The following is a 14,957-nucleotide window of genomic DNA, read 5'->3' as shown; positions in this document are numbered from 1 at the left end:
AAACTGGAAGAAGAAAATAAATCTGGATAAATTGTACTATCAGTATGCTAGACTTACTATAATGCTAAAGGAATTAAGATGGTTTAGTTCAGGAGGAAGGACAGACAAAGAGAACAGAGAGGCAGAGTTGAAAATCCAGAAATGAATTCATATGTATATATACATATGTATATATGTCATATATGATATACAGATATATATGTATATATCTTATAGATACATATGACAGATAGATATAGCATATATCATATGATATATATGATATGTATAGGTATATCTATGTATATCAAATATTTCATATATTGATATACATTTGTATATCATACATAGATATATATAACAGGTTCAATCAATTTATGACAAAGTGATACTATAGTGCAGTTGGGAAAAAAGTCTTTTACAGAAAAGATGGACTTTTCAATATGCATGCTGGATCATTCAAATATCTATGTAAAAAATAAATTTTGATCCCTGCCTCACAACATACACACCAGTCAATTCCAGATGGATTATAGATTTAAATGTGAAATATAAAACACTAAAACTTTTCTAGGGAAACATAGGAGAATATCTTTATGAACTCGAGGTAGGAAAGTAGTTAGCACTCTGTATCTCTGGATTCTTTATTCATGGATTCAACCAATTGCAGATTGAAAATATTTTTTAAAAAACATTGCGTCTGGTCTGAATAGAACAGACTTTTTTTCTTGTCATTATTCCCTAAACAATACAGTATAACAACTATTTACACAGCATTTTTATTGTATTCAGTATTATAAGTAATCTAGAGATGATTTAAAGTATATGGGAGGATATGCATAAGATATATGCAAACACTATGCAATTTTATAGTGGGAACTTGAGCATTTGCAATTTTTGGTATCTTTAGGAGGTCCTGGAACCCATCACCCATGGATTCTGAGGGATAAATGCATTTCATAAATAGCATTTGTGAACCCTGAATGTCTAAGACAGGTCTCAGTTAATTTATGAAGTTTATTTTTCCAAGGTGGAGGACGCACGCCCGTGACACCACCTCAGGAGGTTCTGATGACATGTGCCTGAGACGGTAGGGGCACAGCTTGGTTTTATACATTTTAGGGAGACATGAGACCTCAATCTGTTTGTAAGATGTCCATTAGTTCAGTCCAGAAAGGGGGCAGCACTTGAGGTGAAGATGGGACAACTCAAAGTGGGGAGGAGGCTTCCAAGTCATAATGGTTGCATTCTTTTGAGTTTCTGATTAGCCTCTCCAAATAAAGCAATCAGATATACATTTATCTCAGTGAGCAGAGGGGTGACTTTGAGTCACCCCTCAAAGGCAGGTTTTTCCTAAGCAGTTCCCAGCTTGATTTTCTCTTTAGCTTAGTGATTTGGGGGCCCCAAGATTTATTTTCCTTTCACATTCCCCATCCCCCACCTTAAAAAAAAGTCTTTAAGAGAAAGCATTTTAGGAGCAAATGAGTCTTTGGTCTCAGGTTTCATCTGATGTCTCATGGCTAGAATGGTTTATTCCTAGACAGGTAACTTCTGAGTTATTAGGAAAGTCCATTTTCAGAAGGTTGTGAAGTCTCATGTCCTATGAAGAGAAAATAGGGTGAGAAAAGGAGAAAAACAACAAGAAACAAAAGAACTATTCTGGAAAATTAATATAGGCCACATTACTCTGCAGTCCATACATCAGTAGGCAGGAATGAAAGGGACTTACGTATGTAAATAGTTTGGTGTTATTTTCTTCTGAAGTTTAAGTTGTCTAGCTTCAGTTGCAAGGCTTTATGAAAGCACAGTTTGGTTTTCAGTGACTCCAAATTAGGAAATATTGGAAGAAAAAGAAGGAAAAAATTGAAAACATTATTTTGAAGACTTGTAGCCAAGAAAAATTAGAATGTGGTCCAATCTGTAGAAAATAATAAAAATTGAAAAACATAAGGCCAGACCAGAATCTAACAACAGGTGTACTATGGTTTTTGAAACATATTTTTTTCTCTCTCCAGTTTCCCATTTTAATTAAAGACAAATCATGGTTGGACTGATTTGCTTCCTTATACTTGACCTGATTATTTATATACAGTGCAGCAAGAATAATTATTTTTTTACATAGTCTTTTTTTTTTTTTTTTTTTTTTTTGAGACGGATTCTCGCTCTGTTGCCCGGGCTGGAGTGCAGTGGCCGGATTTCAGCTCACTGCAAGCTCCGCCTCCCGGGTTTACGCCATTCTCCTGCCTCAGCCTCCAGAGTAGCTGGGACTACAGGCACCCGGCAACTCACCCGGCTAGTTTTTTGTATTTTTTTAGTAGAGACGGGGTTTCACCGTGTTAGCCAGGATGGTCTCGATCTCCTGACCTCGTGATCCACCCGTCTCAGCCTCCCAAAGTGCTGGGATTACAGGCTACATAGTCTTTTAAATTGGCTTTGATGGAACTTTATTCCACAGAAGGAATCTCAGGTAAGACTTTTTTAAAGCCGAGCCCAGCCATGGATTTGTACCATCAAATACCTATGAGTTGGGGAATTCCTCTCCATGTGAGGTTCCAAGATAAACTTGGGTCTTCTCGGCCTGTTAGAAAGTGACAATCTTTTCTTACCACAGATCAGGAATGATGTGTAGGGACTGTGTAGACAATGTGTGAGGCCAGTTTTCCCAAGGGTCTTTTATTTGCTCTGAAAGTCAATTGATTCCTTAAAGAAAAGCACACCATCCCAGTCCAAGCCTTAGTAAAATAATCAGTTTCTCCAATTGTGTCCTGTTATAAATGAGAACAGATTCTTATTGTACTTATGCAAATAACTGTTTTGCCATAAGTTAAGAATACTCACAGTTTCCAAATACTTGAGAAATCAGGTAGAAAGAAACAAATATGTTCTAAATTTTGCTCATAGGAGTATACTAATTTGTTAAAAGCTGTCAATAGCTCAAAAGAAAAGTTTCCTTGACTCTGGAAAAAAAAAAATGAAACAAAGGATCAGCAATGTTTTAAGCAAAAAGTCAAAAGGATTACTTCAATCTATATTAGTTCAGTCCACGTAGTTAATTCCTGTTCTGTTTGATATTCATGAACATTTCAGTTCTCCATGAGACCTGAAAGATTTTCTTCTATTCTGATGTCACAATCTCCAAAGTTACCAGAAACTTGTGTTCAAGAGCACCTGTTAGAGTTTTATGCTGATTATAAAACTACATTCTAAAGTGGATCAAAACAAGACAATTGTTCATGGATGACAAAAAGTTTTAAGGCAGCCAGAGTCAAAGACACAATTGACAAGGAAATTTGTTACCTCTATGACACACAATAATTTAACATAACAATGATAATTATTACTGATAATGTACAGTGCATCATATCAGAATTATAAGATTTTCCCATAATTTTGGAACACATATCAATAATATATTTATACAAATCAGCCCAAAGAAAACCAAACACCAGTTCATATTTGACAAGGCCTCCTGTATAATTTTTTTTTTTTTTTTTTTTTTGAGACGGAGTCTCGCTCTGTCGCCCAGGCTGGAGTGCTGTGGCCGGATCTCAGCTCACTGCAAGCTCCGCCTCCCGGGTTTATGCCATTCTCCTGCCTCAGCTTCCCGAGTAGCTGGGACTACAGGTGCCTGCCACCGCGCCCGGCTAGTTTTTTGTATTTTTTAGTAGAGACGGGGTTTCACCGTGTTAGCCAGGATGGTCTCGATCTCCTGACCTCGTGATCCGCCCGTCTCGGCCTCCCAAAGTGCTGGGATTACAGGCGTGAGCCACCGCGCCCGGCCAATAATTTTTATACCAAATAGCCAAATTCTGTCATTTCTGGACTTTACAGAACCTAATATCTTAAAGGATTAATTAGGGAAGAAAAAGATGTAATTTATAATTTGATTTTGAAAAGTTTGTCAAATATCAAAGGTTTAAAACACTTGATATCACAGTTCATCGTAAAATAAGTAATTCATTTGACCAAAGTCATAAACTCAATGATTTTTTTAAAAGGTGAAAAGTTTCATTCTTTGAGAGAGGAGACTTAATTTTCCAAACAATAAGCCCCAATAAAAACAGCATGAAGCCAATTCAATTTGTTTTTCAAAATTTTATAATTTATAAAATTTCAATCTTGACCATAAATTACAACTTCCATAAGTCTTTTATAACCTTTATAACCTTTATTAGATGTCACTTAATGCTTCAATAAAACTTTGTTAAGCTGAGAAAGGGGTCCATATGCTGATCTTGCATCAGTGTGCCCTTGACATTAATAATTAAATTGCAGAGAAACTGAACTTACTTTATCTCTCAAAATCGGCCCCTACAACCTCACACACCCACCTCTTCTGTGATAGTTCCTGAGCCTTGAGGAGTTGAATAGCTTTAATTTCTAGCCCAATGTCTCAGGAACGCAGTTTATTTCTATTGGCATCTTCCACCAGGCCTGAAGATGATTAAAAATTACATAAGCAAACATCATTCTGCCTTGGGCTGGATTTATAGTTTTGTGACCCTTATGTCAAATTTTGACACCTTATAGTATTTGGCAGGGATAAGTATGAAATTACTTCATTAATAAATGCAAAAAAAACTATGCTGTCAATTCTTAAGACATTTCTAACATTACTTTACCAATAATTGTAAAGTTTACATCATAAGGTATGGAGAGAAAAATTCTGGTGTGGTAAAGGGAAATTAAAATGGATTTAATTACTAATTAAACATAAACATAAAATTATAGAAATTTTATAAAAGCCTTTTAAATACACACACACACACACACACATCCTATAGCTTTTATTTCAGAACTTTAGCCATGAGATAAATACAAATTCACTGGCTTGCAAACAAAAAAACCTGTTGGATCCAAACAGTGGTTTTTATCTCAATAGAAAAATAACAGCAGATTTAAAGCAGATAGAAAAGAAAATAGAGAAAAAAGAGAACTTAGGAACTCTATAAGTTTGCAGACTGACTTAGGCCTCTTTTTCCTTAATGCAAATGTGTTCAAAGACCATATTACTTTCATTTTACATAAACTCTGGCAAGTAGAAGTGCCATAAAACCTACAGAGTGCTCAAAAAGGGGTCATTCTCCTTGTTTTCTCCTCATACTTACATTATTTGTTTCCACTTTTTTTCTTAGAAGGAAGAACTGAGCTGTGACCTAGGGTTTTTGTGTGGTGGACTGATGTGTGCTGCTTGTGGGCAAGTCATTTCCACCCTCTTATGTGTCTCAGTTTCTCTCTCCAGAAATCTATGACCTCTGAGAGGGCTCAAAACACTGGGTGATCAGCCCTTATATGCTTTTCCTGGATGAGTCTTTTTAAAAATGAATTTTGTTGGGGATTTCTCTGTAGGGCCACTGGGGATCAACCTCCCAGACACTCCTACAGGGACCCCAGTCACCTAAGGGCAGCTTTCAGCTGAGAAGAGCAAATGACCTTTTTCTTCAGAGCTATGAAAACAGTCTCACATTTACCTATGAAGACAACAGTTCAGTTTCTCATGCAAATACACATAGACAAGCCTAATAGAGATTAATGTTGGGAGAAAAAGCAATAGAGAAGACCCCTTAGGATGCATCTCCAAACTAAAATTAAGATCCTTAAACAACTTCCAAGGAGAAAAAAATGAATAAATAACAGCCAAGACCACTCCCTGTAAACTGCTCAGCCATCCCTAACTTTGTAGCTCCCTTTTACCGTTACACATGCCGAGGTCAAATCCTCTCCCAATACAAGGTAATCTCTGGTACCCAAGCCAAAGAGATCCGTCATGTGATACAGGAAAACAGAGCTTTAGACCTAAGAAGAATCTGCCCATGACTCTTGAAACTACACAAAGAAAACAGAACACCCCAAAACAGGTGAGTGGCGCCTTTGCTCTGGTTTCTTTAAAGTGGTTCAAGTCATTGGAAGCCTTCTCTAGATGTTTTTGGTACTGCAAATGGCAAAATGGGAAGGAGGTATAGGGTGAGAGAAAAGTAAATAAAAGAACATTTGTTTGTTTGTTTATTAAGATAGGAAGCAAACACAGAAAACAAGTTCATGGTTTTTTGGTTTCTTGTTTTTTTCCCTCTTTTGCAGTTATGAGGAATTTTAGCCAAATTAGAGAGGCTTTGTTACCCATAATTTGGAATTCTCACTTGGATTTGACCAAGTCAGGTAGAGTTGGTCAAATCTGATGGAAGAAAGACCGGAACCACCACCACCACCAACAACAAAAACAATATGATCACTGAGCGCGCTAATGGTAAGGAGAAATTAAGACCCGCCAGTTGTTAAACTTTAGCAAAGACAAAACCCCAATTCATCTACTTAACTAGGGATGGGTCTCAGGCTGATGCCTTTTACCATCCTAGAAGCGGGGGAAAAAAAACTTCAAACTTCTAGAACTTGTCTTCCCTGATAGGAGTGAGTTCACATTCCATAAAGGAGTTATCTGCCTTCCTTGTTGGAAGCAAGTAAAACTCCGTAAAAGGAGAGTTGTACAGCAAAATAAACTTTAAATCTTGACCACATTTTGGGAGATCAGGGATTCTCTGAAGGGGGTACTCCCAGACCTCAGCAAATTATCCTATTGGTTTGAGTCATAAAGTTAGCTCATGCTAGCACCAAGCACTGATAACAGATTTGTCAAAGATCAGGGGTACCCATTAGAATCCCTTCGTGGTTGCCAAAATGTGAACCTGAATATCTGAGACAGGTCCCAGTTAATTTAGAAAGTTTATTTTGCCAAGGTTGAGGACTCGCTCCTATGACACAGCCTCAGGAGGTCCTGATGATGTGTGCCCAAAGTGGTAGGGGTACAGCTTGGTTTTATACATTTTAGGGAAACATGAGACCTCAATCAATATGTGTAAGATGTCCATTGGTTCAGTTCAGAAAGGTGGGACAACTCAAGGCAAAGGTGGGACAACTCCAAGCGGGGAGGGGCCTTCCAGGTCATAGGTAGATAAGAGACATATTGCATTCTTTTGAGTTTCTGATTAGCCTTTCCAAATGAGGCAATCAGATATGCATTTATCTCAGTGAGTAGAGGAGTGACTTTGAATAGAATGGGAGGCAGGTTTACCCTAAGCAGTTCCCAGCTTGACTTTCCCCTTTAGCTTAGTGATTTGGAGATCCCAGGATTTTATTTTCCTTTCTAAAAGGGTTAAATAAAAGAGAATGATTAATTGGACTATGCTAAAATGATACTATAATTTCTGTTCTTCAAAAGACACTGTGATGGTTAATATTAGGTGTCAACTTCATTGGATTGAAGGATGCCTGGGTAGCTGTTAAAGTATTGTTTTTGGGTGAGTTTGTGAGGGTGTTGCCAGAAGAGATTAACATTTGAGTCGGTGGACTGGGAGAGGAAGACCACTCTCAGTGTGGGTGGACACCATCCAATCAGCTGCCAGCTTGGCTAGAAGAACGCAGGTGGAAGAAGGTGAGATAAGCTGGTTTGCTGAGTGTTCTGGCTTTCATCTTTCTCCCATGCTGGATGCTTCCTGCCCTTGAACATCAGACTTCAGGTTCTTCGGCCTTTGGACTCTTGGACTTAGAGCAGTAGTTTTCTAGGGGCTCTTGGGCCTTTGGGCACGGGCTGGAGGCTGCACTGTTGGCTTCCTATCTCCTCAGCTTGCAGACAGCCTATCATGGGACCTCATATTGTGATCCTGTGAGTCAATTCTCATCTCTGTCCATTCGTTTATGGCCTTCTCTGCATTAATTATTCTGGTTATCAATTCTTCCACTCTATTTCCAAGATTTTTAGTTTCTTTGCGCTGGGTATGTAATTCCTCCTTTAGCTCTGAGAAGTTTGATGGACTGAAGCCTTCTTCTCTCATCTCGTCAAAATCATTCTCCGTCCAGCTTTGATCCGTTGCTGGCAATGAGCTGCGTTCCTTTGGAGGGGGAGATGTGCTCTTATTTTTTGAATTTCCAGCTTTTCTGCCCTGCTTTTTCCCCATCTTTGTGGTTTTATCTGCCTCTGGTCTTTGATGATGGTGACGTACTGATGGGGTTTTGGTGTGGGTGTCCTTCCTGTTTGTTAGTTTTCCTTCTAACAGTTAGGACCCTCAGCTGTAGGTCTGTTGGAGATTGCTTGAGGTCCACTTCAGACCCTGTTTGCCTGGGTGTCAGCAGCAGAGGCTGCAGAAGATAGAATACTGCTGAACAGTGAGTGTACCTGTCTGATTCTCGCTTTGGAAGCTTCCTCTCAGGGGTGTACTCCACCGTGTGAGGTGTGGGGTGTCGGTCTGCCCCTAGTGGAGGATGTCTCCCAGTTAGGCTACTCAGGGGTCAGGGACCCACTTGAGCAGGCAGTCTGCCCGTTCTCAGATGTCAACCTCCGTTTTGGGAGATCCACCGCTCTCTTCAAAGCTGTCAGACAAAGTCGCTTGCGTCTGCAGAGGTTTCTGCTGCTGCTGCTGTTGTTGTTGTTGTTGTTGTTCCACCGCTCTCTTCAAAGCTGTCAGACAGAGTCACTTGCGTCTGCAGAGGTTTCTGCTGCTGCTGCTATTGTTGTTGTTGTTGTTGTTGTTTAGCTGTGCCCGGTCCCCAGAGGTGGAGTCTACAGAGACTGGCAGGCCTCCTTGAGCTGCTGTGAGCTCCATCCAGTTGGATCTTCCCAGGGCTGTTTACCTACTTAAGCCTTAGCAATGGCGGGCGCCCCTCCCCCAGCCTTGCTGCTGCCTTGCGAGTAGATCGCAAACTGCTCTGCTAGCAATGAGGAAGGCTCCGTGGGCGTGGGACCCTCCCGGCCAGGTGTGGGATATAATCTCCTGGTGTGCCCGCTTGCTTAAAGCGCAGTATTGGGGTGGGAGTTACCCGATTTTCCAGGTGTTGTGTGTCTCAGTTCCCCTGGCTAGGAAAAGGGATTCCCTTCCCCCTTGCGCTTCCCAGGTTGAGGCAATGCCTCGCCCTGCTTCAGCTCTCGCTGGTCGGGCTGCAACAGCTGACCGGCACCGATTGTCCGGCACTCCCCAGTGAGATGAACCCAGTACCTCAATTGATAATGCAGAAATCACCTGTCTTCTGTGTCACTCGCGCTGGGAGCTGGAGACTGGAGCTGTTCCTATTCGGCCATCTTGCTCCGCCCCCGAGTCAATTCTCCTTAATAAACTCCCTTTCAGATATACAATATCCTTTTAGTTCTGTCCCTCTGGAGAACGCTGACTATTCACACACCATTAAGAAACTAAACTATATAGTGCATATAAAGTTTTTAAAATAAATGCATTGTGAAAGAATGTATAAAGAAGATAAAAATAACTCCTACCAATCAATAAGAAAAATGTAAACAACATAATAGGTGGGCTAAAGACTAGAAGAGGCAATTCACAAAAGAAACTATCTAAATAGCCCCTACATATATAAAAAGGTGTTTTAGTAGTCATCATGAGAGGAAATACCAGCTGTTGGAGAGGATATGAATTAACTGGAACTCCTATTGTTAGCAGAAATTACTAAAGCTATTAGCTAAAGACACATATCCAATGATCCCACAATTTAATTCTTAGTCCTGTATTCGACAGGACACCTGTGTTTACCAAAAGACAATGACAATATTCATGTCTGCAACAGAATAATAGCTCAAAACTGGAAATATCCAAATGTCTATAATAGTAGAATGGACATAAAAATTATGGTATACTGACACAGTAGATTACTGCTTAGTGATGAGAATAAATGAACAATAACTATAGTAAAAACACTGATGGGTCCCATACACATACTTGAAGTGAAAGAATCAGATACAAAACAGTACTTATAGGAAGATTTTACTTACATTAATTTAAAAAAATTCAGAGCAGTAATTTATCCTTGGGTATTAATTATTGGAAGGGGGAGAAAGGAGTTTTCTGGGTTCAGATAACAGCCTGTTTCTTCATCTGGTTGCTTGTGCCACACAGATGTCATTTTGTGAAGTAAACAACAAGCTGTACACATAAGATTTGTATATTTTCCTGTATTTATTCTACATGGCAATAATAAGCTAACTTAAAGGTATTTTCCAAGGATCTATATTCAAGTGATTTTATATACTGATATTCGCAGTGATTCACAGTTGAAAATTGCTTTTGGAAAATCCTTTGGAAATATCCCAACTTTCAATGAGGAACAGAAACAATGCTGTTGGCATTATTTTGGGCTAAGTATACCACAGTAAAAATAAAATGCCAATCCACATGTGAATTCAATGTAACTGAGTGGTAACAAACTGTATGCACTGATGAAATTCAAGAGTATTGTTTCTTATCTGAAGGTCTCAAAGTTGGTTTTACGTTTACCATTTTCTACGTGGAAATTGACTAGTGCACATTCATGTCCTGGAGCGTACTCAGCACTATGATTTATGACAACCAGATGCCCTTGTGAAGAGACCATCATTTACCAATACAGCTCTTCTGAGAGCCTCGTGTTTCTCCCTAGACCTTTCCCCGTGGATGATTTTTTAAATGCCTACTAATGTATTTCCTTATAAACTTAGAATTTACATAAATATGCTTTATTCCTTCCTTTAATTTTATTGGCATCTTTATTATCTGGAGCGATATATAAGAAGCTTAAGAGTACAACTAGTTCTCCTTTAATTTAATGTAAATGGAAATGGTATAATGAGCTTTTGGCCAATATTCTCTTAATGAAAGGGAGCCATCAAGGATCTTGTTGATTATACCTGAGGTTGAGTTACCCTTTTAAAATGGACTAAACCTTTTAGTGGAGAGGAAATACCACATTAAGGAGAGTAAGTTATGGTTGGAGCACCCTACTCATCTAGGGAGCTGTCCAACCTGACTTTATTTCAGGCACACTGTGATTAAATATAGCTCATTCAGAACTAGCAAGAATGTTCTCTAGAAAAACAAAATTTCCCCCTTGCATGTCATTACTTGGCTTCAAGTTAAATACACATTGGAGTTTTGGGCATTTTGTAACATTGTTACGAAATACATAAATTACAAGATAATATTTATAAAAATATTTCAGCATTTATTTTATTTAAAAGTTTCCAAAATCGCAATAGCTCTTTTCTGCAAATTTTGTGTATAATTGATTAGTAGAAGGTCACTGAAAATCTTTTTTAATGATAATTATGGGTTGGATTCACTTTAAATTTTTTACGGTAAATTTGAAGCTATCTTAAAATATGTCCTTGGCTTTTTGTGCTTTGACACCTGTTCTTAAAGATACACCAGCTAAAAATTTCCCTGATGTACTTCAGTATAAAGTAGACAACAATGAAATAACTCTTTTTCATCTGTCTATTTTAACAAATCATAAGGGCAATTATTTTTTTCTCTATAATGCTAACACACTCGTGTATAAATTATTTTTTAGTTTTAAAGGAACTACATGTACAAATGGAACCGATTTTGCCTTTTTATATTTATGCACAGCATTGGTACAATTATGTAAACACAGGACAGAACGACTCAGTCCAGGAGTTTGGAATATAGCTATTTATTCATTTCTTTATTCCTTCATTCAAGGCCTGGCAGTGTTTTCTATACAGATGTTAAAAATGAGGAAACTACAACCTGCATCCTCAGTGGGAGATAGAGGTTGGAACAATCAAGGACAGTACATTAACACAAGGCTGTGGAGGTGCAAAGATCAAGAGCGTGACAGAAGGAGAGGAGCAGCGACCTGACCTCTGGGGTATCAGGAAAACTTCTCACAGGGTATTCTCAGTGTAACTCTAGGTCAGCAATATCTCAGTCTTTTCTGGGGCTTGGGTTCCCCTCAGTATCCTTCTTGCAATGAAGGGCTCTGGGCTGGCACTGGAACAACCTATTTATTAAACCCTCCAGCCTCTACCCACATTTGCATCAGGAATTCCAGGGGGCCTCAAAGCAGATCAATTTGCAGGTAATTTACTCTTGTGGGAAATTGCGTCAGGAGTTAAATGGAGTTACAGAGCCAGAAATCAATGAAGTATTTTTCTTATATTACAATTGAAGGCAATGGAGTATGTAAAATTATACCTTTTCTTTAACAACTTTTGTCTGCTGTAACATAGAAAAAAAAATCCTTTGATCCGATTCAAAAGTAAACACTACCTTTAGATCCCATGATCCCACTAGCTGGTGGTTCTCAAGATTTCCATCCCTGGAGTAATCATAGAGGAATTATGGAGCTGAACCTAGGTTAGAACATTGGCATTCACAATATATTTCCCCATTAGAATTACTAGTGAGCTATTATATTTAGAAGGGCACAAACAGTAAAGAAACAATTCTACATATTACATATGTAGAAATATATAATTCCCATTCAATGATTACTTTTTGATATACAAAATGGTCTAGGCATATACCTTATTTTATCTTACCTGTGTGGTAAGAACTATCCAGCCTTACAGTTGGAAACTGAGGTTCAAAGAGGTTACATAATTTCCCATACTCACAAAGATAGCAAATGGCAGTTCTATGAGTTCTGTTTGGCTATATACTACAAGCTCTTCTTAAGTAGTGACTACTCTGTACAGTCTAAGACAGGGTTTCTTTTACTGAGATCAATAGACTGCTAGGGTCAGAATCACCGGGGCCTCTTGATAAAATGCAAATTCCTGATCTTCACCCAGACTCACTGTAATTTTAATAAATTGCTCAACTGATTCTTATCCAAAGTAAAATTTGAGACCACAGGGCTAAACACATTTCATTTATAGTTGCTCAATACATTTAAATTTACCTCATTATATTTATTTAGATGACTGACAACTTGGCTTTCCTGTCTTCTTTTTAGTGCAAGGAATACAAACAAAAAGATTCCCAAATCGCAAACCATTCAGCAATCATTACTTTCATTGTGATTTTTGGATATATAAGCAAAAACGTAGCAGAAGTTTTCCTCAAAAATATGAAAAATATTATTGAAAAAAACTAAATTGGGCAACCTAAGGAACACAGATTGTCTTCCTGGACATTTGCCAGTTATATTTGGAACAATGTTGACATTTTTTTTAACTTGTATTTTTAGTTCAGAGGTACATGTGCAGGTTAGTTATATAGGTAAATTGTGTGTTCAGGAGTTTGGTATACAGATTATTTAACTACCTATTGTGAGTGGCAGGAGGCAGCCACATGCCTCGGCAGATAGGGGTGGGTCCCCAAGAAAACTCCACCTCCAAGCCAAAGGCAGCATTAAAGCCTGAAAGCCAAGCTACAGGTTAAATCCTCAGAATGGATTGAGAACTTGTCTTTTCATTTGGTGCACTTTCATCTGATTGGTCCCCACCCTTCACCTATTTTACATATAACTATTATATCCTAATTGGCTTTCTACACTGTTATGCCCACCTTTGAGTGATGCCTTTGCCTTAACATTTTTTGCATACTCACAAACCAATCAGCATGCACTACCCATTCTGTGTGCATAAGAGGCCCCAGACCCAACCATAGGGGAGGGACTTTTCTGCCTTTGGGTAAGGGAACTACCTTCCGCATCCCCGCTTTGCTGTGAGCTTTCCTTTCACTTAATACATTCTACTCCACTCACTCTCTGGTGTCCATATGCCCAATTCTTCCTGGTTGTGAGACAAGAACTCGGACCTAGCTGAGCTAAGGAGTAGAAAGACTGCAACACTATAAGACACTAATGCTTATTACCTGGGTGACAAAATAATCAATGTTGACTTTTAATAGAACTTGGCATGGGGTTAAGCCTGGGTATATCTCTTATATGAGAATATATATACTATTACCTAAATTTAAAACACATCCTTGTATGTGATTGTCACTTTCTTGACAGTCTGACTCCCATAAAGCACTAGAACAGAACCTAATGTTTTCCAGAATGAGGGCCTAGAAGCTTTAGGTGATCTGAGGTACACTGAAGTAAGTTATGATAGGTCCAGATGACTATGGCCAGTCAAGCAAAATTCCAGTGGAATTTTGATTGAAAGAAAACTAATTTAAGAGTAGTTAATTGGACCCATGAATTTGAAGAGATTCATGGGCAAGTAAATGAGGAAGCCCACTTATTCATTTTATGTGCCTGGTACTGTGTTCAGTGCTAACAATTTAACATGCTAATGTTAAATTGAAAATTATGAACAGATTAAAAAGTCCTCAAGTAGTTCAGACGCTGCACTGGAGACGCTAAAGAAATGTGTGGCATTGGTTCTCTTTTTACAAATTTTATTAGGAGATTAATGGTACAAGATTTATAGGCATGAAATAATCATAAAATAATTGAAGCCTAGCAATATTGAATAGAAATGTTCAAAAGGAGAAATCTAGTATGTTTGAAATATTGGCATTTAGTGATTGAGTGTTTTACACACATACTTTCTTACTAATTTTCACAAAATTGTGTGAAATGGATATTACAATCTGTATTTTAAAGAAAAGGAAACCTTATCAGGTAGTAGTGAGGAATATATACACACATAAAATTATTACCATCAGTACTCAGTTGGAGCAGCAATAATACTTTTCCACATACCTAGCTAAGTAAAATGCAGAGTTGGAATTCAAATCCAATTTGTTCATCTCCACATTATACCTGTGCTCTTTCTGCTGTACCACAATACTGCTTCCTTCTTTCAGAAAAGAAAGATGACCAACATGGGCTGATATATTCAGTAACCTTTGTAAAAGCAGGAAAGAGTAAATAGAATATTAAATTGGACTTTGGACTTTTGAGTTCTGATAAACAGCAAATATTCTTTTGCACCAAAATGAAAGTAAGTAAATAAATAACACCATTCCACTGCCAGAATACAGCCAGTCTTCATTTAATTCTTTTTTTTTTTTTTTTTTTTGAGATGAATTCAGGCTGGAGTGCAGTGGCTCAATCTTGGCTCACTATAACCTCTGCCTCCCGGGTTCAAGCAATTCTCCTGCCTCAGAGTAGCTGGGATTACAGGCACGCACAAACACGCCCAGCTAATTTTTGTATTTTTAGTAGAGCTGGGGTTTCACCACGTTGGCCAGTCTGGTCTTGAACTCCTGACCTCAGGTGATTGACCCGCCTCGGCCTTTCAAAGT

General features: G+C 38.4%; 1 long non-coding RNA gene across 1 annotated transcript; it reads right to left on the bottom strand.

The window, feature by feature from the left end:
• Positions 1-725: 725 nt before the first annotated feature.
• On the bottom strand, positions 726-14,688 carry LOC108585062. The gene is made up of 5 exons (XR_002521040.2): positions 14,413-14,688; positions 4,311-4,413; positions 2,818-2,936; positions 1,709-1,802; positions 726-1,579 (listed from the first exon to the last, which is right to left on the bottom strand). It is a non-coding gene; the product is annotated as an uncharacterized LOC108585062 (long non-coding RNA).
• Positions 14,689-14,957: the final 269 nt, after the last annotated feature.

Source organism: Papio anubis, chromosome 4 (genome assembly GCF_008728515.1).
Source record: "Papio anubis isolate 15944 chromosome 4, Panubis1.0, whole genome shotgun sequence".
Lineage (NCBI taxonomy): Eukaryota > Metazoa > Chordata > Mammalia > Primates > Cercopithecidae > Papio > Papio anubis.
The sequence above is the reverse complement of the archived record's forward strand: the minus strand, read 5'-3'. Positions and strand labels throughout refer to the sequence as shown.